The following is a 23,662-nucleotide window of genomic DNA, read 5'->3' as shown; positions in this document are numbered from 1 at the left end:
ATATGTCTGATGAATAATTAAATTTGTCCCTAAATACAATGTTTTGTCAAAACTCTTCAAGCGGTGTCAGTGGCTCTTTAGAGGCTATTTTCAAAGCTTACAGCAGTATCCTCTGGTAATGAGGTAATGATATTGCCTCAATTTTGTGCTGCAAGGGAAGAAGACGACTTTAACTGCCATTCAGCTTTAGAATTACTGCTGTAATTTTAAGAGTAGTTGGTCTCCCTTTCTCTTTAAGCAAAATCATCCCATCCCGATTTTCAAGATGACGCCACACATTGCAGAGAAGGGCCTCTCCTTGCAATGGTAAATTCCCTTATAGGGATGATATTAGCAGCCTCGTTTCGCAGTAAGTGAATCCAGACAGTTTAATTCATCTGACTTCTCTTTTTTTGGCTGTTACTCACCATCGTTGTCCGTTATGAATGACTAGGGGACTAAAAAGAAGAGCCACAAGCTCGTAAGTGCTAATCCCTCCTGGTGAGCTGGGGCTGAGTGGCCTGGCGTGCCCCATTCTGGGGGTGGACACTGTGCAAGGAGGGTTAGGCTGGAGCTTTCCTGGGGAGCTGGGCTCACCTCGTGGTGCAGCAATGCTGGCTGAGCCCCAGAGGTGGGGCTGTGCAGGTCCGCCTGACATTGCTCCCTGCGCAGCACTTCCAGTTGCACAGACAACGTGTTCTTGTCAAATTCAGAGACCTCTATGTTATGCTGTGCTGTACAGTGTACATATGCCCTGTGGAGATACATATTTTATCTCTCTCTATATATAAATATACATCGATATCTTACATGCATGCGTGTGGGAGAGAGACACTTGCTTTTTAGTACACGCAGGAAAAAGACTGCAACTTCTCCTGGAAACCCAGATTATGAACGCCCTGTCCTGGCAAGGTTACAAATTGCTTTGGGCCCTGCAGCTCTTCTGCCTGCAGCCCCTCTGTGGTGCTGAGGGGGAGAAATTGGTATAGCTTTGTACAATCTGTAGCTTGCTCCTCCTGTATTTGTGGGGAGAAAGACGGGCATCCTCCTTGCACACAGTCTCGCATGGGGAAGTGTTTCAAGTAAATCCACTTCTGCTTCCTAGACACCAGAGCAAGGAATGTAGAATGGTTGTGAAGAAACAGTAGAAAGTATGAAGTATTGCTAACACCAAATATTTTTTTTGAAAAAAACAACCTCTAACTAAAGTTATGAGATGGGTTTGTACAGCAGAATCTACTTTTTGCAGAGCTATACGTGTTTTGACTCCCTTCTATTCCAGTTCCTGAACTATTGTGGCTCACATTTAAAAGTGTGGTTTCTTTTTTGCTGAGAGGCAAGAAACAAATAAAAGAAGAGAAGAGTGAGAGTCTCCCGTAAACACAGAACTTCAGAAACTGGCAACTTCAAACAAACAAAGGAAAACAAAACAAAACAAAAACGCTTTTGAAACTCGCAGGAAAAGTGGGGAAGCAAATCAAGAAATTAAGGGAAACAAATAATAGAAAATGACTATTTCTTTTGATTTCTTTTTCTGCATCTCAGATTCAAACAAAAAAGTTTCTTAAAGCAATACTACTCGGGAGTTTGTTTCTTCTACTTTCTGTTAATAGCAGGTTACATCACATAATAATAGCAGGGTTTTTTTTTTCCCTTAGTGTATCAAGTGTGTGTGTGTGTATATGTGTATATATATATATTTATTTTTAAACTGCTTAAACATTCTGAAAACCATAAACTCAACATCAATGTAGTCACAACTTCAGGAAAACAAGGAAATGAAACATAACAGGTAGAAGGAGATTTTAAAATCCTTTCATTCTTGGCTATGCAGCAGCATTACTATCTTCTCATTTTAAATGACCTGCCTCAACAGATTTTCGTGACCAGAACACGAAATGTAAGATAAATACATAGGAATTTCTGTGCTTTTGTCCTTCTAACCCTGTAAAGACTATTACTCTATATATATATATGTGTGTGTGTGTGTGTGTGTGTGTGTGTGTGTGTGTGTGTATGTGTGTATATATACATTCTTTTTTAATCTGGCTTCCCTCTAACACAGAGATTCTACCTGAGATGACAAAATCACGCTTTGATGCTTCTGTCTGGCGCAAACATAACCAACATCTTGAGACAAAGTGGTGAATAACAGGGGAGAATATTCAGGCATATTTTGGCAAACTAGGCCCTCAGTTTCAAATGACTGTGATTACGCTTTTTTTCCCACCCTTCCTTTTCTAACTAACATGACAGCAGGCACATTTCCTTCAAAAAACACATTTTTAGCCTGTCAGAGATAATCATTTAAGGTCAGATTTTTCAAATGTGCTTGGCATACTGAATGCAGATAGGAGGCTAAGCTCTTCTCTCTCTTTTCTTGATCCTACAATAGGACTTCTGGGTACAAAATAACTTTGAAAATTCAGCTTCTACGTAAATCCCTCAGCTTTGGGGTATCAGGTTCCTATGACTCTCTGCTATTTTAGAAAAAACACCCTGAAGGTGGGATTTTCACACATCCTCACAGTTGACCAAATTCTGCTCCCCCTGAAATCAATGAAAATACTTTTAACTTAAATCAATGATATCTGATGTGGATCTGAGACAATCTGCAGGTCTAGTCACACTTACCACCATCTATGATTATCCATACACCTATTTTTAGGATTAAACTTTGTCTGATATCAGAGGACCAAAGCTGTGCCTCAGCATGGGTCCGAACTCTTTTCTCTTGTACTCCAGGGAGGACCAGGCACATTTGGTACCAAGCAAGCTACGTCCTAGCCTGCCAACAAATGTACTTACTGTGGCTTTTCCCTAAATATGCAGCAGGTATTTGGGGTTTAGATGCCTGTATGGAGGATTTCTACATGTGATACTTTACAATTAGTGAGGAGAAATGGACACTTTTATGATGCCATTCCTCTCAGCTATGGTAGGTGAGAGCATCTACCTAAGGTAGATATACACAGTAAGCCTGATAATTGTGCCCTCAAACTGCCTGGTTCCTCTACTTGTCCACAAAGGACACCAGAAAACTAGCTTACATTTGAATGCTTGCACCATGGGTCTCCTGAATGAGATCAAAACCACTGCTGGCCACCATCATCACCATGGATGGAAAACATAGTGGTCATTCAGTGTGCAAAACTCCCTCATGCCTATCTTTATTTGCATTCATATCTTAACTTTATCTTAAATTTGCCCCACTGGCTTCACTTAGGAAAGGCAGTCCAATGCTGATTGCTTTTGAAATCTTTATGTACTGCTGTATTAGATGGCCGTTTAGCTGTATCCTCTACTCTGGCCATTTCCCTTTGAAATTGCTTGCTTTTTCCCTCGTGAGACATTTTGTCCCTGGGACTCTCTTAGTTCCTCAGACACAGAAATGGAATAGTGACTAATTCATTCACTCTCTAAGACATTGCGTATTTGATATCACATCCATCTGTGATATGATGTCACCCTTTTTTATTTATGTTCCCTGAACACTCTATATGCTAATTTAGAGAATATTTTGCTTAATTTTTTTGGTAGGTTTTTGTGTTGTTGATCTCATTATTATTCCCAGAGACAATGAACAGAAGGAGATATTTGGTCTGTTTGCTTGTTTGTTTTTTTTTCTCACCTATTATGAAAAGATTTTATTTATAACAGATGAGCCTAAGATAAAAGAGACCAGATCCCAGCACATCAGTGCTTTTTGATTCCGTTACTGTAAATGTAATATGTTTTTTCTTTGACTTATCATAAGCCAATATAAATCTCTTTGTGGTTTTCTTCCCCACCTCTTCCACCTCCTATTTTCTTAGAGCATATGCTGAGGATGCCACCCATAGAAGAGGATTAGTGTAAAGCATCTGCTGCAAATGATCCAGCTAAATTGATTGATTTTTTTCATTTTATGAAATAAACTCCCTTGGTTTGGAGTTTGACCTAGACCTCAAAAGAACATCAATACTGATACATGGCAGGATTCTTCTGCTACGGAGTTCCTAGAATTCAGTAAAATGAACCTTAGTAATTAATTGATATTTATTTACTTGTTGACCTTACACCATCCTAACAAATCTGCAGGAAATGAATAGCTACGTGCATGGAAAGCCCTGCCCAAATGGCGCTAGCGGATCAGACTTCCAGAGGTGGCTGACACTTAGCCTGAAGCTTGCAGCCTTTCCGCACTCAAAGGTAACTTGGTCTGGAACTGCTTGTGTTTCTGATGTTTGCAGCTATACGTCTAGGATTATTTAATAGGATTTACAACTAAGTAGTAAAACAAACTAGCAGTAAAAATTCTCAAATTATGGTGCTAGGCAATCTTCTAAGCTGCACTGCAAATGTAGTCATTTTCACTTATGAGTCCTGATTTATTGTTTCTGAAAGAAGCCCTGTGCTCTGGTGGTATTTTAGTCAACTAACTTTGTTGTGACAGTAACTGTGACATACCCCATTTTTTTCTCTGTATCTCTCAGTATTTATTGCTATTAGAAGTGAATCTGATTCATTTTGATAAAGCTGGCAAGATAAAAGAGCAAGGGAAACCCACCTTGGACTGTGCTATTTGGAGGAAAGAACAAAAGTCTTTTGTAAGTCAACCAAGTGAGATGGGAGTTTTCCCTGCCTAGATTTCCTAAAACTGATCAGAACATACAATACCTGACCTGCAGAGTATTTTGAGAGTTCAAGAATTGATTCTATTCCTACTGGAAATGTGAAAAATTACTCTTTCTCAGCATTTCCAAGGGAGACACTGAGATGGGTTGCAAGAGGTCATTCTCCAGCTACATTAGGTAATCTCAAAAAATCAGAAGTACCAGAACTGTTGCATTTTTTTTATTCTGTTTCTGTTTCTATTTGGAACAAAAAGTTGGGAATGTGAAATTTTCTTTCTCAGTCTGTTTCTTTCTTCCCAAAAGGGTAAAGGTACTTTGAGTCTACTGTTTTTAGTGGTGCACTATGATATTGTGAGGCTTGATGAAGGGGGGACAGCAGTTTGTTTGCAGAGTCTTTGCACGGAATGGAGGTCTGTGTAACTACCTGTAGCATTACCTCAAACTGTAGTGGAAGAGCCATGAGTCACATTTTCCTGAGATCACTGGTATGTTTTATGTTTCTGGTTCTCTGTTAAACAAAGAAGCTGTAGTTAGAAGTTGGCTCACTGTGAAAAGAAAAGCTTATTCCTTGTGGCACAGTTGAATTTTGGGGAAATATGCAGCTTAAAACAAAGTTGCAGGCAGATGTACAATCTTAATTACCTGCTGCAGAGTCAGAGCAGCAGGGCCTCCACCAAAGCATGAAGTCAGCAAAATAAAAGAAGAGCTTTCAGACCACAGCAGGGCTTTGTCTCCACCACCACAGGAGAAAAGCGTAGCGAGGCAGGCGCATAGCCAGACTTTCTCCCTTAATCTACTCCTTAACAGGAACATAAAAAGACTGATGGCTGTTATCACCTCTGACTCATAGGAAAGGGAAATGTGGTCACTAATACAATATGCTGCCATGTTTTGGTTCCGTGCTAACTTGCGATGAGTGCCTTGCTCTTTTTCTGGTCTTCAGTCTGTGAGTAGTTGGATCTCACTTGCTGCACTGTATTGCAGCAGGTGCTTTTGTTTTCTGTAATGGATGTTCTCTTCTACATTGTCTTATGCTGCCCCTGCCTATAACAGGGTAAACAAAGAGTAAATCCATTAAAACTGACTGCCTGACAATGCAATACAGGCAGAAAAAGAGATGTTGCCTGCTCCCTTCTTGTGGCTAAGATGGGATTTAAGTTCTGTACAACAGACCACAAAAAATTTCATACAGTGTTTGGAGTTTCATTATATGTATGTATATATGTAAGTCAGTCTTGTAACTGTGGTGCTGCACATTATCCTTCTTCCATAATTACCTATAAGCTGAGACCTTCATTTGAATTGAGAAATAGTGGCAAAATGGCGTGGAAGAGAGTTGCAGTGGTGTGCATTTTGTTTGGAGAAGAGAGACATGCCCTAGAGCACAGTGGAGGTATTTCAGGTCAGAATTGTGTCTGTATCTGAAGTCTTTCATCACTAATAATTTTTTAAAAAATGTTCTAAACTACTTAATGAGGAGACAGAGCAATAATTTGCCGACACAATCATTCAAAGTAATAAACATGCTCTAGTGTAGAGCAATTCCCCTCTCAGTGCATTATACTGTTTCCTATAAGCAGCAATTTTCAAAAGGCTTTCTGTAAGTATAGCAAACCTCTATTTAGCATGCACATAGCATTTTTTTATGAGCTTTAATGCAGGAGATCTAGAATACAAATCATTTCACTGGTTTCTGTTCTGAGGAAAGTAACTCATGCTCCCTTGATTTGCTAATGATACATTGTTGTTTTAACTCGATAAGCCATGCAACCTATTGGTTTTGCTTCATAAGCAAACAGGAAAAGGAATACAGGCTCTAAGGACAAATAAAATGTCCTGGCCCTCATGTTAAACCTCATTCAAGTAAACCTAAACCTTCAATTAAGGCTCAGCAATGGTTGGATAAATATTTCCTCTGTCCTGAAGTCTCCACGGGTGTCCTACTTGCCAACAGCAATTCCTGAGTCTCCCTAGAGCAGATAATCTAAGCTAAAGCATATGTTGTCTCCTCATCTCATCTTCAGAAGGCGAGGAGGGGAAAAATGTTTTCTAAGGTATTTCTGATATATGGGTTCCCCAGAGGTTGTGGGCATTAATTACAGAAACAAGTCAGAATCTGGTAAAAAGGACATTTCTGCTAGATAAACCTCTACAATGCGATTTCTATGTGGGTCAAAGTTACATTATGCCAGAAAGAAGAAACTCTATTCACTTTTGAGGAGGTTCTTGGAGTTAAGGGCTAGGGCAAAGGGAAGCAGTTTTAATAGTGAGCTAGAAATTGTTTTACATTCCAGAGGAAGTTTTGTGGTTTCAGATCTCTTCCTGTTAATTTTTCATGGAAAAGTGGGATGACCAGATTAGGGTGTTCAACTAGGATGTGAGAGCCCACATTTAAATCCCTGCTCTTCTTGGTGAAGTCCAGGCATCTGGGCTTCTGTTTCCTACTTTCCATTTTGGCTTTAATGTCCTGCATACTCTGATAATAGGTCTTAATCACTTCTATTGTAAAAGCATCATTAAAAACAGACAGTTCTCCAGGCTGTTGAGAGCAAGGGTGTGAGCACAGACTAGTGATTAGGGCATCTGAGATTTGACAGGCTGCTTTTCTAGTACCATCTCTGAGTCAGGAAGAGCAGTGACTGTGTCTCTTGCTTTGGGTAAATGACAGTCTGAACTAGTGGGTAGTCTATGTTCCCTTTTCCTGCTCTTGCTGTGGTTTTGAGAGAAGCGTTGGTATCTGTTACTCAGTACCATCATAACCCAAAGAAAGGGTGAGCCATTCTCCCCAGCTAATTCCTCATCAGGTCCAGTTACTGAGATGAAACCAAGCTCACCTGGAAGGCCTACACAGACTTCGGCTCCTGATGTCCCACATGAGACATTAAAGGAAGCAGTTTTACTACCTCCTGTTTTGAAGTGGCAGCTGTCATTAAAAAAAAAAGAAAAAGAAAAAAAAAGAAAAAGTGTATCTAACAACAGCAAATTTGCAAAGAGATGTAAAAGAACCTAGAAATAATGAAAATAAATCACATAAGGTCTAATGAAATATTCAGAGCTAACTCCTCCACCTATTTTGGCTGATCGGTTATTTTTTCAATTTTTGTTCTTGGGTTTTATTTTTTGGCAGGGGGGAGGGTTGTTTTGTTGCTTTTTATTGGAATGCCTCCACCCCGCAATCTCTCTTTCAGCTTGAAAATCTCATTTCAGACCTGAAATACTTCAGGGAAGGAATAACTAACAGAGGTGAAATTAAAATACCCAAACCAGAAAACCAGCTCTAGCTATGCACTCACACTGTAGATGTCTGATTGTCATTTCCATGCTCCTATAGCAAGAGTCAACCATTTCTTCTTTGCATAGCTAAAAATGAAACTAATGCTTTCAGAAGTTTCAGATTTGAAAAATTTGGAGTCTAAAGTTCTTTTTTTGACTGGCACAGCAGATCAGATCTGAAGATGGCATGCCCTTAAATAAGGAAAATGTTTATCTGAGAGTCATAATCTCAATTTGGCTCTCTGCTGAGGTACAGTGCTACTAGGGACAAACAAGAATATTTATGGCATAAACATTTGTGCACCATGAAGAGTAAAGAATTCCTTTTGAAACCTTCTTGTTTGGTCTTGTTCCTTTAATATTTAAAGCATCTTCCAGGTTTCTTTAGATTTGTTTACCCCAGTCACTAAAAGACATCATGGAATCTTTGACTCATGTCTCTTGCCTGATGAGCAAACTGGATGCGGAAAAAAAATGGATTGAAAATATTTTTTTAAGTGCTCCAAAGCACACAATGTATCCCAATTAGCTGGAAGATGTTTGTTCTCAGAAATGAAGGTGTCATATTGGGGGTAATTAATTTTGGCTGCCTAGAGCCTCTCTGGAAAAAAGCACTTAAAATGTATCTTGATCTGTTCTTGTCTTGGAGAACCATTTTGCTATTAACTAAAGCAAAGGCAGCACAAACTTCCAGTGACTAGGCTTTTATTGTGATTTGACAGATGGATGTGCTTGTTTTTAATGGTCCTATTTTGCCTTGATTATCTGCATTGTGTCATTTCTGGCTGAGCACAATGAAGCTAGTGAGCATGTTGGTACGTTTCAATGTGGGCTACCTGTCGGTAGGAATATGCTTACAAACAACATTACAGCAGGAGTTTGCATATTTTTTTATGGCTTGACTGAAGCATAGCATCATAGCATTGCTTTCTGGGCCCCATCAACTTGCTGATTTCCATATCAGCATCCTGGCAAGACAGGAGCTCCTACAAGTGGTCTGAGGTCTCACAACAGTTGAGTGCCACCCTCCTGCCATTCAGAGGTCTCTCCTATTTGTCACTGCTTCCCCTCACCTAGAAGCTAGGTTTTTTTGCAAAGAACTGAGAATAACCTCAGGTTCCTGGACATATTTCCTTTGCTCAGTAACATGGCACTTATGACAGTCCAGGAGTGATATTGGGTACTGGGGGTTGCTGTTTTAGCCAGGAAATTCTCATGGAGGTTCATCACTAGTGCTTAGGCACAGGGAAAGTGCGTACTTGCCAGGGTGGCAGACAACAGGGGGGGCAAAAAAGCAGCCATGGCTCTGCATGCTATTTTTTGTGTGTGTGTTTAGGAGCTTGGAAAGCTGAGCCCAGGGAAGGGGTTATGGAAAAGAGGTAGTAGCTGCTGCTGCAGAAGTACAGCCACCATCCTTCTCCCTGGTGAAGAGCAAATTCAGCTCTCTAGAGCTGTCCTCCAGTTCTGTCCCTTATCCTAATCTTGCTTCTTTCCATAGCCTGAGTTATGTATCACTGCTACAAACCTAACTTTTCATCCCTGAGGAAGTGAAATTCTCCCTGCATTCCTCAGGAGCCTTGAGGTGGCTTCATCTGTCACTGTACATCTGGATTCCTCTGCCCTACTTAAATAGCTATGCTGTTCGGTGAGCAGTTAGATAGCTATTTCTGAGAGTTGTGGGTGCACTGGAGCAAATCATTTGCTCCTCCACATCCACTCACAAAAGAGTGAATTTTCTTTCCGCTGTGCTGCACTGAGCCCTAATTAAAGGATGCCCATTTCTATGCTTCAGTAGCATCTATTTCTATGTTTCAGTAGCATCTTGGGGCTGGCAGTGCCCTTTTTCTGCCTTACCTCACCTATCTTTTCTCTCTGGCCTCCCTGCACGGCACAGAAGAAGCTCCACAGTTTGTGGGGAGGACATGGTCTTTGCACGTACTTCACAAACACTGCCCATCGCATGCACAGTGGAGCTTTCACATTCAAGGAGTGTGAGAGAGGACTTAGCTCTATGTTAAATGACTTTTTGAATGCAGAAAAATGCACTGGTGACTCTAATAATTCCTTGGTACAGGAGTGAATGCAGCATTTCTGAGCAGCAAGGAAGCACTGTGTGAAGGGAGTGATGACAGCAAGCAGAACCCAAAACACTGCACAGATGGATGTTAAAAGTGTGGGAGTCCCTCCAGTCTGGAGCAGAGCAGCTGTTTAACAGTGTCCAAGAGGCACTGGACCGAACAAAAGAACGGCCTGTCTCATATAAACCTCAGGGAAAATTTGGCCAGCTTTCGGGCTTTAACACTTCAGCACTCCACGGGGGAGTTGTAATTGCCATGTGATCATGTCTTTGGTTTGCTGTCTCCTCCCAAAGAAAGTGGCATTGATAGCTCAGCAGCCCCTTTCATCACATTAGAGCATGGAAAATGTGCAGCCGCAGCTGCTGAATTAACCAGCTCTCAGGGCTAGCCTGGACACATGCCACACAGATGCAGGCTGAATCCTGGGTGTTAGGACTACAATTTGGTGAGCAGTTTTCCTTTTTGTTGACAGGGAGATGTTAGCTGCCTAGGTCTCGTGTTAGAGCCTATCGCACCTCTGACAGGTAGTGCTGCCACTGTGGTTTTGTGGGGCCTGTCACAGCATCTCTTCAAAACACTTCTTGGAGATGAATGTGATGTCTCGGGCCCTGGGTAATGGCAAATAGCCTTTTACTTTCAAACATAAGTGTATCTGAAATGAGTTGTACAGTGAATGATTGTTACCATGTGTGAAGCGAGTGGGCTGTGTTAAGTCCCTAACGAGGAGGTTTCTGCATCGCACAATCTATGTCCGCAATTGGTGCATTGGCATTTCTCCAGACAGCTCAGCATGTAGGTCGGAGATCAAATGGCTCTCCTTAGACAGTCTCTCGAGCTAACCCAGTGGCATGCAACATTAATTGGGCCTGTTTAGGTTATTCCTTTGATGGGAATTCCAATGGCCATTTTTTTCCTCCTCTTTTTTAAAGCTCCTATGATTGGTATTGGTAGAATATTACTTCTTTTTCCATTACTGGCAAGAAAAACAGAGTAAATTATACTGAATCAGATCCCAGGAGTGCAGTGACATGCCTCACTTAGAAATTGCTGCAATTGTGTGTGTGCGTATATAGAGGTGCATGCAGCTGCCTTAACTAATGTAGTGGTGACCATAAACATTACTTTTTTTTTTCCTCATGGGGGACATAAATGGACTGGAACAATAAATTTATTAGGGAGATTTCCATCTTGAGTTCAAGTCAGTAGCTCACAATCAAAATCTGTAACTTTAGTTGTTCTATAAAGGTTGTATTTACTATTATGCAGTGTTTCTTTGTATGAAACATGAAAAATCATGAATACCGCCATCCTACTAAGTACTGTACTAGATATCCACTCTGTTTGATACAGCCTTAACACCAGTCACTGTTCTAATTGTTTACAAATTAAATAACAAGCTAATGGTATCCACTGCTAGCTTCCAGTACAATAAGGCTATGTCTCAGCTCTGTCTCTCCTCCCATTTACATGCTAAATGGCTTCTTCCAGGGCAGGGAAACTGATGGGAAGGAAAGTGAGGAAGGACAGAGAGAGGGGAGAGAAAGCTTTAGGAGCCTTGGCATGGGATAAGGAGACAGGAGGGAGCTTCTAAAATTCAAGGGAACAAGAGGTTTTTCACAAAAGGAACCAGTGAAAAGCAGGACAGAGGAATGCCAGGGGTTGCCACAGATGGAGCAGGTCCAGTCCAGAGAAGCTAATAAGCATATAATGCTCTGTGTGCAAACATGATTTACTTACATAGGGGCCTAGGAAATGTAAAAGGAGCTATAGGAGCACAGGAAGTATTCTGTGTCCATCACTTTGGCATAACTGGGAAGGATTTTCTTCTCATGCTAATGTCACTACACCTTTGCTTTATGGGGCTTGGAGAGAGTCTCCAATGCCCTCATTAGAGGAAAGGTCCCCTCATCCCACAGAACAGGCTATGCTTTTTCCTTTTTTTTTTTTTTACTGAGGAGTTATGTTTGTTCGATCATGCTGTCCACTGGTAAGTGACAGGTCCTGCTCATCTGAAGAGAGATTACATTGAGGTATAAGCAGAGAAGCCTTTTTGACAGAATTTTATATTAATGATAGCTAGCTACATTAATGGTTAATTCTTTTTCTTTTTTAATTTTTTTTATCTCCACTGAACATAAATGTAAAACAAGGATGTTTCTGTGGCTATTTGGAATTTAATCAGAACATTTTCTTGCATTATTTATCTGCCCTCAATAGCAGTAACTTCCTTCGTTTCCAGGCTATGGTTCCTGAGATGGTTTTCTTCCAAAGAAGCAAGAGTGTGTATTGTTGTGATTAGAATCCCTTTTCTTTTTATTGTAAGTCTATTTTTTTATCTCTTGCTAATTAGTGGATTTTTGGTGCATATCAGCTTCATCAGAGGAGCTCTGCCACTCAAGATAAGAGATGTTCCTTGAGAGCCTGCTGACATGATGCCTAGGGCAGATGACAGGGAACCAGGGCTTTGGTTTACTTTTCTGGCTCTGCCGCTGACTCGCCTGGATGGCATCTGCACTTTAGACTTGCCAGAAATCTCCCAGAATTTTCTCATCCTTGGTAAAAATCTGATTCTCCCTCCCTCAGTGCTCCTCAAGAGCCAGATACAGCATTTGTCAACACCTATTAGGAATGGGTAAGTCGGCCTGTATCACAGGCTGGCATATCCTGGCTGTTGCTGTGGGAAGGCAGCCCATTGCTGCTCACAGGGGCTGTCAGAGATGCTCCTGCGTGCATCTTTGAGGTCATGTTCATGACCATCATGTTACTCTGAGAAACTGAGAGACTCTTTAGAGTCTTCTGGAGCGAGAGCTGCTGTGCACCTGTGCAGTGGTGGTGGTAATCTAGGGACCAGAAACTGAGGAAGCTTCAGGGGTTAAATTGTGAAGTTTTTCTTGGGAAACTCTCTTCAAATGAGCTCTATTGATTTCTCTTGTCATATCAAAGCAACAGCAACCTCTCTGACTGGCACAGCCAGTTGATTCATACCAATAGGAAAAGAGAGAAACAGCTCTTGCAGTGCTTCTCACACAGCATTTCACATCAGATTCAAGAAGTTCCTCCAGAGCTGCTCACTGGGAGGTAGCATTTCAGAGTTCCCACACCATAAACTACCATTGCTGCCACCAGGAAAGGTTAGCAGGTTTCAAGTTAAGATTGAAGGGGGGTTTCTTTGGCTTGTTTTTTCATGTTGTGGAGTGCTCTAGGCTCTGGTAGAAAAAGCACCAAGATGTCTAATGTGAATGGGTGAGTGGATGCACAAAGAACTCTGTCAGGAACTCCTGTCCCCTTTCATCACGGTCTTCCTTGTGCCTCTTTTGATCTGTGGCTGATAGCTGTGCCTGAATATAGCCCTAATATACCGTAATTCTGAGCTGCAACCCCGCCAGTTGTTCTAGTCCCACGCTTCCAGCATTGGTAACACACATCTCATCTACGCTGCAGAACTGGTTTGGATCTCCCTGCAGTAGTAACCACCCTTGTGTCCTCTATTGGGTCACAGATTCCTGAAACTAAACCTTCCCTAGCTGATTTTTCATTTCTCCTTTTCACTGTAGTTTTAATTTTGAACTTTGTCATCACCCCTTAGTCTAAACCTGTAAAGTCCCATGATATCTACCTTCTGTGACCTGGGAGTGTCCCCTGAAGTTTCTAAGGGAATAGGATCTTGTCAGGGCTCTGGAATATTCAGACACTTGATGTGTTTCCCAGAGATACTCCAAATGTTCTACAGTGTATTTCCCAAATTTTGTATTACATTTTCCCTATAGCATTCATATAATCTTGTTTCAGTAATTGGAAGTTACAGAAAATGGAGCTTTATCATTTAATAACCTTCCTACTTGCTGTTTGTTCAGATGACTGTGATCTGGTTAAAAACATTGTGTAAATATCTTTATAAATAAAAAGCAACCAAAATTTGGAGAGAGGAAAGACAGAACAGCAATGCACTCAAAATAAGGGGAAAAATGAGATATCTGAGACTTTGAATTCTGACTATCCCCAATTCTATGTGAAAACAGTGCACACACTGGGTTCTCAACAACTATGAAATTCATGCTTTCTTGTAAAGTGTTAATTCAGGGTATTTTGGCTGACATCAAGTGAGAGAGGCTTAATACCTGACTAATCCCTTATTAAGGCACTTTATTCTCACTTGTCGGAAAGATGTTCTCTTCTATCTTTTATGTCTGTGATCTAAGATCTAACCCTCCACTAAAGATTATGGTTGGTTTACAGGACTGGTAAAATATAATCCAGCAGCAGAAATACAGTAAAAACAAATCTCAGGCTACTTGGAGGTGAGGGAGAGAAGGGAAACTTCTTTGCATCTCTGTTTTTAAACTCCTTGCTGAGCCACTGCGTATTTCAGAAGGAAATGAAGTAATACCTTGCTAGCAGATGTCTCCTAGCATGAATGATAGAGCATTTGACGAAGGCTTTGTGATTAGACCAGTCTGTGAAGGAGATCAGCACTTTTTAAATTTATTTATTTTGATGAAGAGGAAATGTAGAGCATAATTTCACCTGATTTGAAGTAGAGCTGAACAGCTGGTATCAGTAGAAATAGGTGGTATATGGGACAGGGGGGAATTCTGCACCTGGAAAAAAAATCTTGGAGCTTTCCATTCAACATAACCTCTGAAATTTTTGAGAGAGGAGTGTGATAGTTGATTGATTAATCCTGCTGAAAGAAGCACATATGCTTGGCCTTCTGTTGCCCATGGAGGACTCTAGTTGTTTAGGACAGGAGCCAGACACTTCTAAATTGCAATGCAGCAGGTCCACAAGCATCCTAGCAATTAGGGACAATTGTATTTCTTTCCCCTCTTCAGGTGATTAATTGAATGCAGGTCAGTCAGCCACAAAGTCTGCATTTGCACAGGGCTGTTTTTTCAGAGCTGTTTTCAAAAGACCCATAAATCCAGGGAGTTTCCCTTCTGACATTCAGATTTAGCTGACTGTCCTGCCTTTATGGCTCTGACCAGCTTTACCCAACTTTTGCTCATAGAAGTCTCTAAATCAATGTGTACAGGAGACTTTAGAAAAGGAGAACATGATTTTTGTCTCCAGAAATCTCCTCCCCTCCTGGGGCACTCAATACAAATCCTATCAGAAACTGCTCCTGGCAGTGTGCGCCATTTATTTTTCTTTAATCCTGTTTTCATCTCACCTCATGATGATTTCAGGAATGTTTTTAGTTTCCAGAGCCAAGGAAGCAGTTTCTTATAGGCGGCAATTACATTTGCTGTTAAATAAAAAGAAATGTACTCTTCTGGATAAGCGCTATAAAGAAGACTGCACAATCTGTACTGTGCACTTGGAGCCTGCCTCAATGAGACATGTGCCATATGGTACGTGTAGCATCCCCTTATCTCAAGTGTTCCTTAGCCAGGCTGGCATGGTTGGCAATGAGCTCATTTTTGAATGGGGAGAAGTATGGGCAATAACGTGAAGAACAGGGAGAAGAGATGCTATTCTTCCTCACCTCAGCTAGTTCTCTCACCAGCTTTAAGTACTCTGTTGAGCAGAGGATTAAGCTTAACATAACAGGAAAACAGAATTTAAATAAAAATGGTTTCAGCTCCTCTTTCCCTCCGGCATAAAGTATAGCCCATAAATCTAATGGACGCAGGCATACTAAGGTGGTGAAACACGCTGATCTGCTGGCCTTTACTGGGTGAAAAGAGAATGGGAAATCTAGTCTCCTTGGGAAACACTGCTGCATATTGGAACCTCTTTCATCTTCGAAGGCAGCTCAGAGTAAAACCCTGGGACTGTGATGCAGAGAGGTGATGGAGAGAGGTCAGAATTAAAGTTGTGCTCCTGAGAACTGAAAGTAGAGAGGGAAATTCATTTAGGCCCTTACTGCTGTTAGGCAAAGTGATTTCAGTATGTTGCCATGCTTGCCTGACCTGTGCTAAATAGAAATATCATCTTCAGGAAATCACCAACTTGTATGGCCAAGCTGACAGAAAATGTCATCCTGGAGTCCCTGCTGCCAGATCTGCTGCTGCTGGTGTATATTCTGATAAAGGACGTGCTCTCTGAAACAAGCCAGTGGTGGAAGACCTGAGACCATGAAGCCTGAGGGTTTTTTTTCCCCTTTATTTCTCCCTAAGAGATTTTATTCCACTTTTATTAACAGCATGTACTCCATCAAAAATGACATGCTGCTGCCTCTTAAGAATGTGGAAAAATCAGCATGGATCTTGTGCACTGCATTCATAACAATAAATGGGGTTGGCTGTCCCTCTACATTGAAAGACATAATACATTGCAAACAGCTTGATATTGCTCTAGATTTTCTTCTCATAATGAAAATAAGCTTATATTCTATGCCACCAACAATATAGTAGCTCTATCTGCAGCTGTCAGTCCCTCGGGGCTATATTATCCTTCCCCATTACCTTTGGGGGCAAGCACTTATTCTAGACCTGTTGCAATTGAATTTTTAAAAACAAGTGAAAACAAACAAAGGAACAAACACACACACTTAGGCACAAAGTCTTGCCTCCTTCTTTCCCCTATTTACCATTGGAGTTGCCAGGTATGCAGACTGAGGCATATGCCAGCCAAGAATACTGTTCTGCTGCTTGTTCTTCTCAAAATGACACGTATGCTCTTGCCAAGTCCATTGTAAAATTTAATTTAAGAGGTCTGAAGCTTCTTGAAGTGTTGGTTTCGGTTTCGATTCTGGAAATGGAGATGGGATTTATGTGTTGGTAGCTGGTTCTCTAAAATATGATGCTGGTAGAGATTCAGTTTGAAGAATTTCCAAAGGCTTGAAGATTTTGGTGTGGAAAAACAGCTATTGACTTGGGTTTTCAAAGCCATATTAATGACCTATATCAGAGCACAGTGCTCGCTACTGAGCCTGACGTATAAAGAACAAATGAACAAATGTGTACGAAGTGTTGTCACAGAGAGGATTACAGAATTTGGATAGTATGTTCTTGAGCACATTTTCATGCTTAAATTTTCATAGTCATCTGTTCTGATGTTCCAGCATAGAATGAATCATTAGATCAATAGGAATTTTTTTAAACCTAAAGAAAGGAAGCATCCTCTTTCAAGGGCCAAAATATGATCTTCTGTTCTTCCAAATGCTATAAATATTACAAATCCTGTTTAGAAATTTCCATCAAGGACCATGACAGTAACCTGAGAAGAAGGTGGGTGGATTATGAAAAGCAGAGGCATAATAGGGGCTGAAATTGCAACTGTGTATAAGGTGAGCTACATCAAAAGTAAGAGGAAACATCAGCCCTCAGTTGTTTACGTAATGAACAAAACTAGCCTGGAGCCCCATTGTAGTTACACTATGCATATTGTTGGTGTTACCTTCCCAAGGGCTGACAACTGAGTGGACTCCTAGTAGAAGTGCTTCTGCTGGGAGATTTGTGATAAGGTGCCCTGGGAAGTCAGTAGAGCAAGGGACCTTCCTGCTGTTGGCTCTTGCTGCAAGGCAATTCAAAGCTCTAGACTCCCTCCACAAAAGATAGTCCTACTGTTCCCTGAACTTTTGGTATATCCTGTAAGTCAAATCTTAGAGTCTCACCTCCCTTAAACAGGAACAAAGCATGCAAAGGACATGAAAAAGGGATTGTATCTCTCATATGGTCCCCTCCTATTGTTTTTGCTCAAGTTGCTGCAATAAGGGTTTGTGCCGAAATATATATTGTATTAAAGGGAGAGAAACATTATAATTGCTAATTTTACGAGGTTTCAGCATGGCATCAAGAACAGAGCAGTTGATTATTAGACAAACAAAAACTGAATTTTCTAAGCTTAGATCAGCATTATTTTTTTCATGAAAAATAGATTTATATTGCAATGACTGTTAATAAATAGACAATTATCTGTGAGGTATCACTAGTCTTATTAAAATACAGGCAAATATGAATTCTTTACATTGCCATTATCCGAGGTCACCAAAAGTTCAGAAGAGTTTCTCATTGTGTGTTTGTGTGGTGGGCTGGAGAGGGAAAACATGCCTGAGCTGGTGAGATATCTTTGCATATCATAATCGTGGAAGGAGCATTTAGTCCAAAATATATGTGTACTTAGGCTAAAGTCAATAAATATTTGTCCATTTCTGTGCATAGAATCGGGCACTAATTCTGCTCTACTTTCCATCTCATCATTTATCAATCTGCAAAAGAGAATTTAAAATGCTATTATTTGGCAGCAGCATGTTTTCATTAATTTGCACTGGTGGTGTTCAGCAGAGGAGAATCTGAATCTAAAACTTCAGAATGTGTCAGTTAAGAAAATTGTCAGGAATATGTGTCCTCCTGCTCACATGTGGAAATGGACTTGAATTACATATTCCAAGTTGTATTTACACTGTGGACTGTCATCCTACTTCCTGGGGGACACAAATCCAGTTCACAGTCAAGGATCTTTCCACTCTTCCAGTGATATGAGTGAAAGCAATTTCACCAATAGTGAAAGAGTAAAGTGGCACCAGAGGGAGAAGAGATTCAGATCCTGTATTTCTTCAGAAATACTCAGTCATGCTCTGCAAGAGAGACAGAAGACAATTATAAAACTTTGGCATTACTGCCTGCTTTCATTGCTCAAGAGTTTAAAAATATGCTCTTTTCCTGGTATATAACATACTCCTGTGGATGCGGCTTTCAAAGAGAATATCAAAGATCCAGAGACATCCTGATAACAGTGATGTTGGGAGAATTCAGCCCCTTCCTTTTGATGAATATTATAAGCTCTATAGGAACTGAAGAATATGAGACTGATCCTAAGGACTCTTCAAAATATGTTGGCTTCCAGAAGAAGCCTCCATATAAATAAAATACTGATCTCATTAAAAGCCAAAACCCCTATGAAAATAGATTGGAGCTTTTCTTTGTAAAATTCAAACCAGAGACAATATTCAATTTCGACAGAGATTTTCCTTTTGGGTTTCAAGCCACGGTAGCTTTGAGGGGGCTTTTTATTACAAAAATAATGAGTTCTGAGGATGAAGAAGTATGGACATTTCTTTTTCTGCTTGGGGAAAAAAAAGTGTTTTCTTTGGACCTTTTCCCAAAATCGGTTTGACCACAGTATACGCTTATGTGCAGTTCAGTGTAGAAAGCTTTAAAGAAGACATTTTACTACCTTTTAATTGGTCATATACATGTAAACTGAGCCTTGGTGAGGGAAAATCTGCCCTATTTCACAGACATGGGCTTAGCTGAAAAAAAGTTGATTTATTAGGACATCTGTTTAGCACATTATGCTTCTCTGGACAGCCTCTTGACCTGAACATATCTTTATTCATGGCATGTTGCATCAAGAAAAGATGAGGTTGAGAACACTGGCTTAGCTGGTATTTCCAAAACTGTGATATCCACTCCATTGTTACTTTGTTGCTGTTTCATCCTTTTAACACATACTGCTTTGTTATATATATGCTTATTGTTGTATTTATTATAAACGTTTAGTCCAGCTCACAGCCATATCTGGAAGCAGGTGGACTGAACAAAATGTAATCTGCATCTTTTAGTGTTACTTGCTTGAATCTTTTGCTGACTTATGAGTTCAGTGTTTGGATGAAAACCTATCCCACTTTTACGAGGATAAATTAGACTATTTAGTATTCTCCCAGCCTCAGAAGACATGAGATTATGCAAGAATCTCATTTGTCATTAAAAAATAACTTTCTAGCCTTTATAGTTACGAATGGAAGCTTGGTGCTTTGACCCCTTTCCCCCGCAGCTCAAAGCAAAAAGCAAATAATGCAGTAGCTTGGCTTGGTATGTGCGATGTTTTTGAATTTCTTTGAATCTTCTTCTTTTTCTGTGGCTCAGTATATGATTTTTTTTTCTTTTGCATAGCTGGGTTGACATTCAGAACCTGAAGTCCTTACGAAGATTTTATTCTGGACTTCCTGAGATAAAATTCCATGATTTGCTTGAGCAAGGATTAAGGGGTCCCTTCATTAAAACTGTAGTTCTAGTAGGCCAGTATTATATCACCACATTTGAGCAGAGATTAACTGAATTTCTCCATAGGTTAATGTGATGACGATTCTGTCGTTGATTGAGGATATCAGGATCTGACCCCTTCTGATTATCCAGTGGAGCGGGGAATACAAACCCACAGTATAATTCACTTCTGTCTGCTAAGGATCAATGTTACTTTATCCTGCAGTCACTCAAATCCCCTTTAAAGCCAGCAAACACAGCTATATCTGTGTTGATCATGTTTAGAACAAGAGTAAGGAGCCAGGCTGTAATACCTGGAAATCCTTGGAATGCTGAATACTATGATTTTGGCCTCTCCAGCATTCCTGGGAAGTCTGATTTCTCTGTCTTGCCTGGTTCCTCCTCAATTTAAAACTTCCACCATCTGTGGCTCACCTGGTCTCCAGGCAGCATGCTCTTTTGGTGGTGGGAAAAGAGGTAACACATATCTGCCACCAGGTCCTTGTCCCTACCTGCCAGCTCTGGGTGCCCCCTTCCACAAATAATAACAACAAGGAGAGGACCTGTTCCCTGGGCAGCCTGGATTCTTACCACCACATGGTTGTCAGTGTTTACAAATGAGGTGTTAATAAGCTGTCAGTTACTTGTTCAAATGAAGGGGAATGGACTGGATGGGGAGGAAGGAGTAACCTTCACTTAATGGAGACTATTGTGGCATATTATGCAATGAATAATCACATAGCTAGTAGGTAGTTTGTCCTCATCCATATCCCTTTTCATGTGCATTTTCTTTTATTACATCAGTGATCAAGTAGTCCCTGCACATGGCTAGAGGCAAGGAATTAAAAGGTATAAATAATACACATTTTAATTGAAATCCAGCCTTGGATGCCTGGCCTCTGTGATTAAACCTTTTGTCACATGGATTGTCCCATTACAGGTGCATTCATACTACTGAGAAAGCTACTCAGCTTTAGGAGGGGAAAAAAAGGCACATCTTTTTTTCAGATCTCCAAACCGAATCATCAGAGAATTTCTTTGGCAGCAACAGGACAGTTACTGCAGATTTAACAAGCACCTTCTTGCTTGTGTGCAGAATTCTCAGCTAGTTTTTTCTGCTGAGACCTTGGTGGCAAGTTCTGTGAATGCAGCAACACTGCAAAGACAAAGTGGGCATGAGAGCTGCCATTAAGTATACTGAGGGACAGCTGCCTTTCCACCCTTATTACAGTTTGTTTATTTGGTTCCTACACCTTCTTAAATAATCTGGTGTAGTGGGCTAGAGCAGACTGGGATCAGCTTGTGTCCTGCCTACCTAGATTGCCCAAGTACACAAGCACTGGATTCCTCCAGGCTCTCGGCCTCCAGCAAAGGCCGGTGCACAGGCTTGATGGGCAAGCTCCTGCGCTAGCAGCATGACTCCAGGGAGGGTTTAGTTGGGAGCGGATCAGCTTTTGCCTGACATGGGCACCTTTTCACCCTTTACACAATACTTAGCAGAGTGGGATCTTGGTTATCCTGACAGAAACAGTAATGATCAAGGTGATATTTATAATAGATCACTTGGTGGGTGGAATGCCAGCAATGGAGTGCTTTCTGAAAAAAAGATTGGCTGTTGGCAGTCCTCAAAAACTTAGGAGTTTGGTTTGTTCGTGACTCCATACAGTCAGGGTTTTTCCAAACATTATCCAAAACTTGTACTTCTGTGCTGCAACAACCAGATTAAAAAAGCACTGTTCTTGACAACAGCACCCTGATATATTCCCAATTCAAGTGGCTCAGATTTGCAAGATTTTCTCAAAAACTGAGTGCTGATATGCTTGATATTCCCTGGGGAAAATTGTGTTAAGGAAAGTCTCTCTATCCAAGCTACACAAAAGGCTGCTTATTGCAGGGAATGTAGGAAAATAACCCCAAACTGAGCTCACAGTCCTGCGTTAGCAGTGAATAACCCTGATAATGTATTTTAAATTACTCAGTGAAAGATATTTGCCTTCTCACAAGGAGATTTATCAGCTAAGACAAGCCTTTGTGGAATGTTTCTGAGCCTGAACTACATAACAGAGGGCAGTAAATACAACCTACTGCAAAGCGAGAAGGGCTCTGGGAGCCATTAGAAATATAAATTATTTGGTTTTACTGCAGCATTCAGCTGGCAAGCTCTTCCTTGATTTAAACAGAGTCTTTGTTCTCCCCTTGCTGTCCACCATGTTTGCACTTGTCCTGCCAAATGTCGGAAGGCAGTTAAGCCAGGTAAATCAACCAGTCGGTTTGTGCTACTCTTAACCAATCCAGCCATATCTCTAGTACTGCAGTAAATATGTCAAATAAACAATGCACTCTGTAGAAGTCAGAACAGGCAATCTAGTATGAAATCTTACTCGAGGACAATAAATGCTAGTGAAAGGAGAAGCTTGGAATTGGTAGTACCAGAGCTTCATCTACGGGAACCAATGAACAACGCAAAAGCTGCCTTATCCTCTGTATAGCACCAGTGGTTTTGATCTTAAACTTCTGTTAGATGCTAGGGCCTTCTTAAGACTTACAAATTATTTACCATATTTTAGCTGATATAATGGAGTGTGTGTCCAATGAAGAATGTTCTTGCTTTTGGAAAGTGGAGAATTCACTAGGCCAAATTACAGAATAGATTAGAATTAGGTTTTTATACCATGTCCTTCTTGCAGGGATCCCCAAAGCCCCTTACGAATCAATAAGCTACACACCAGGGGAGGCAAGATGAGGACTCCTCTTGTTGCTTCTTACACCAGGTTTTTCTCTAATGTTCTTCTATTAGCTTCCTCGAGACAGCTTTTGCTTTGAAATAGGGTAGGAGAAAGCAGAATCATGCAGGGACTGCACAGGCAAAAGCAACAGTTCTCATGTACTTCACACTAGTTCATATTCAGCTGGGGATGTATAAAAGTTGTTTTATTGACGAGGGGGATGTTGGCCAAGATGCCATGGTTATACAGTAGCACCATGGGACCACTAGGTTCCACAAGAGCAGCTACTGTGCGCTTTGAATCACTGTTGCCTCTAAACAATGCTGCCAACAGGGTTGTACCTCCACATGGTGGTTGTCATTCAGCAGTCAGCCTTTCCAGTCATTACCACAAGCCAGTATTTGATATTGCCGTATGAATACAGGTACCTCCTAAAGCTGTTCTGGAGTTCCACTGCTAATCAGTGTCACCTCTGTATTTCACAGCCTCAAATCTAGATGATGCGGTGTCAGCCTGGTACAAATGAAAGAAAGGCTTTGCCTTATAAAAACTTTATTAAACATGAGAATATATATTTTAGAGGAAATAATCCTGTGTTGTTGAATCCCAGACAGGTCAGGTAACTCCACTGGTCTTTTCTGGTTTGGCCCCCTTTCTATAACTCTGAAATAATTTTGCTTTTCTAGAGCTTTCTCTATCTTTCTGTTCATCAAGGCATATAAAGTTAAAAATAAAACAAGGAGATCCTGGTACATGTTACATCTACAAGGAAAAGTTTTCATCTAATTAGACTCATGGGACAGCTTATCAAAATTGCTGAAGAAGGTCAAAACAAACAGAAGCTCTTGTGTGGTTTTATCAAACATGAGTTCCTACAGGCAAGAGGTTTTAAAACATCTTCAGTCTAAGTCAGAATGAAGATTCACTAGATGGATGTGATCTGTCTACATCAGGGTAGGAACTAAATCAGGACAATCTATGAAGATGGATTATGCCCCACAGCAAAAGGCCCATCTATTGTAAGAGTCTAAGCTGCTTTGTGGCATAATCTGATGGCCCTG

The 23,662-nt window shown here is 40.8% G+C and overlaps 1 protein-coding gene across 3 annotated transcripts in view; it reads left to right on the top strand.

Annotated features, from left to right (window-relative positions):
* The window catches only part of LRFN2 (leucine rich repeat and fibronectin type III domain containing 2), a 160,959-nt gene that overhangs the window by 16,531 nt on the left and 120,766 nt on the right, over window positions 1–23,662 (top strand). The window contains exon 1 of one of the 3 annotated variants that reach the window (XM_026121157.2): window positions 4,080–4,170. The exons of the other annotated variants lie outside the window; for them this stretch is intronic. The gene's annotated coding sequence lies outside the window, so the exon portion shown is untranslated. Of the gene's footprint in view, window positions 1–4,079; window positions 4,171–23,662 lie in introns of those variants that run through there. 3 annotated transcript variants of the gene reach the window in all.

This window comes from Dromaius novaehollandiae, chromosome 3 (genome assembly GCF_036370855.1).
Source record: "Dromaius novaehollandiae isolate bDroNov1 chromosome 3, bDroNov1.hap1, whole genome shotgun sequence".
Lineage (NCBI taxonomy): Eukaryota > Metazoa > Chordata > Aves > Casuariiformes > Dromaiidae > Dromaius > Dromaius novaehollandiae.
The sequence above is the reverse complement of the archived record's forward strand: the minus strand, read 5'-3'. Positions and strand labels throughout refer to the sequence as shown.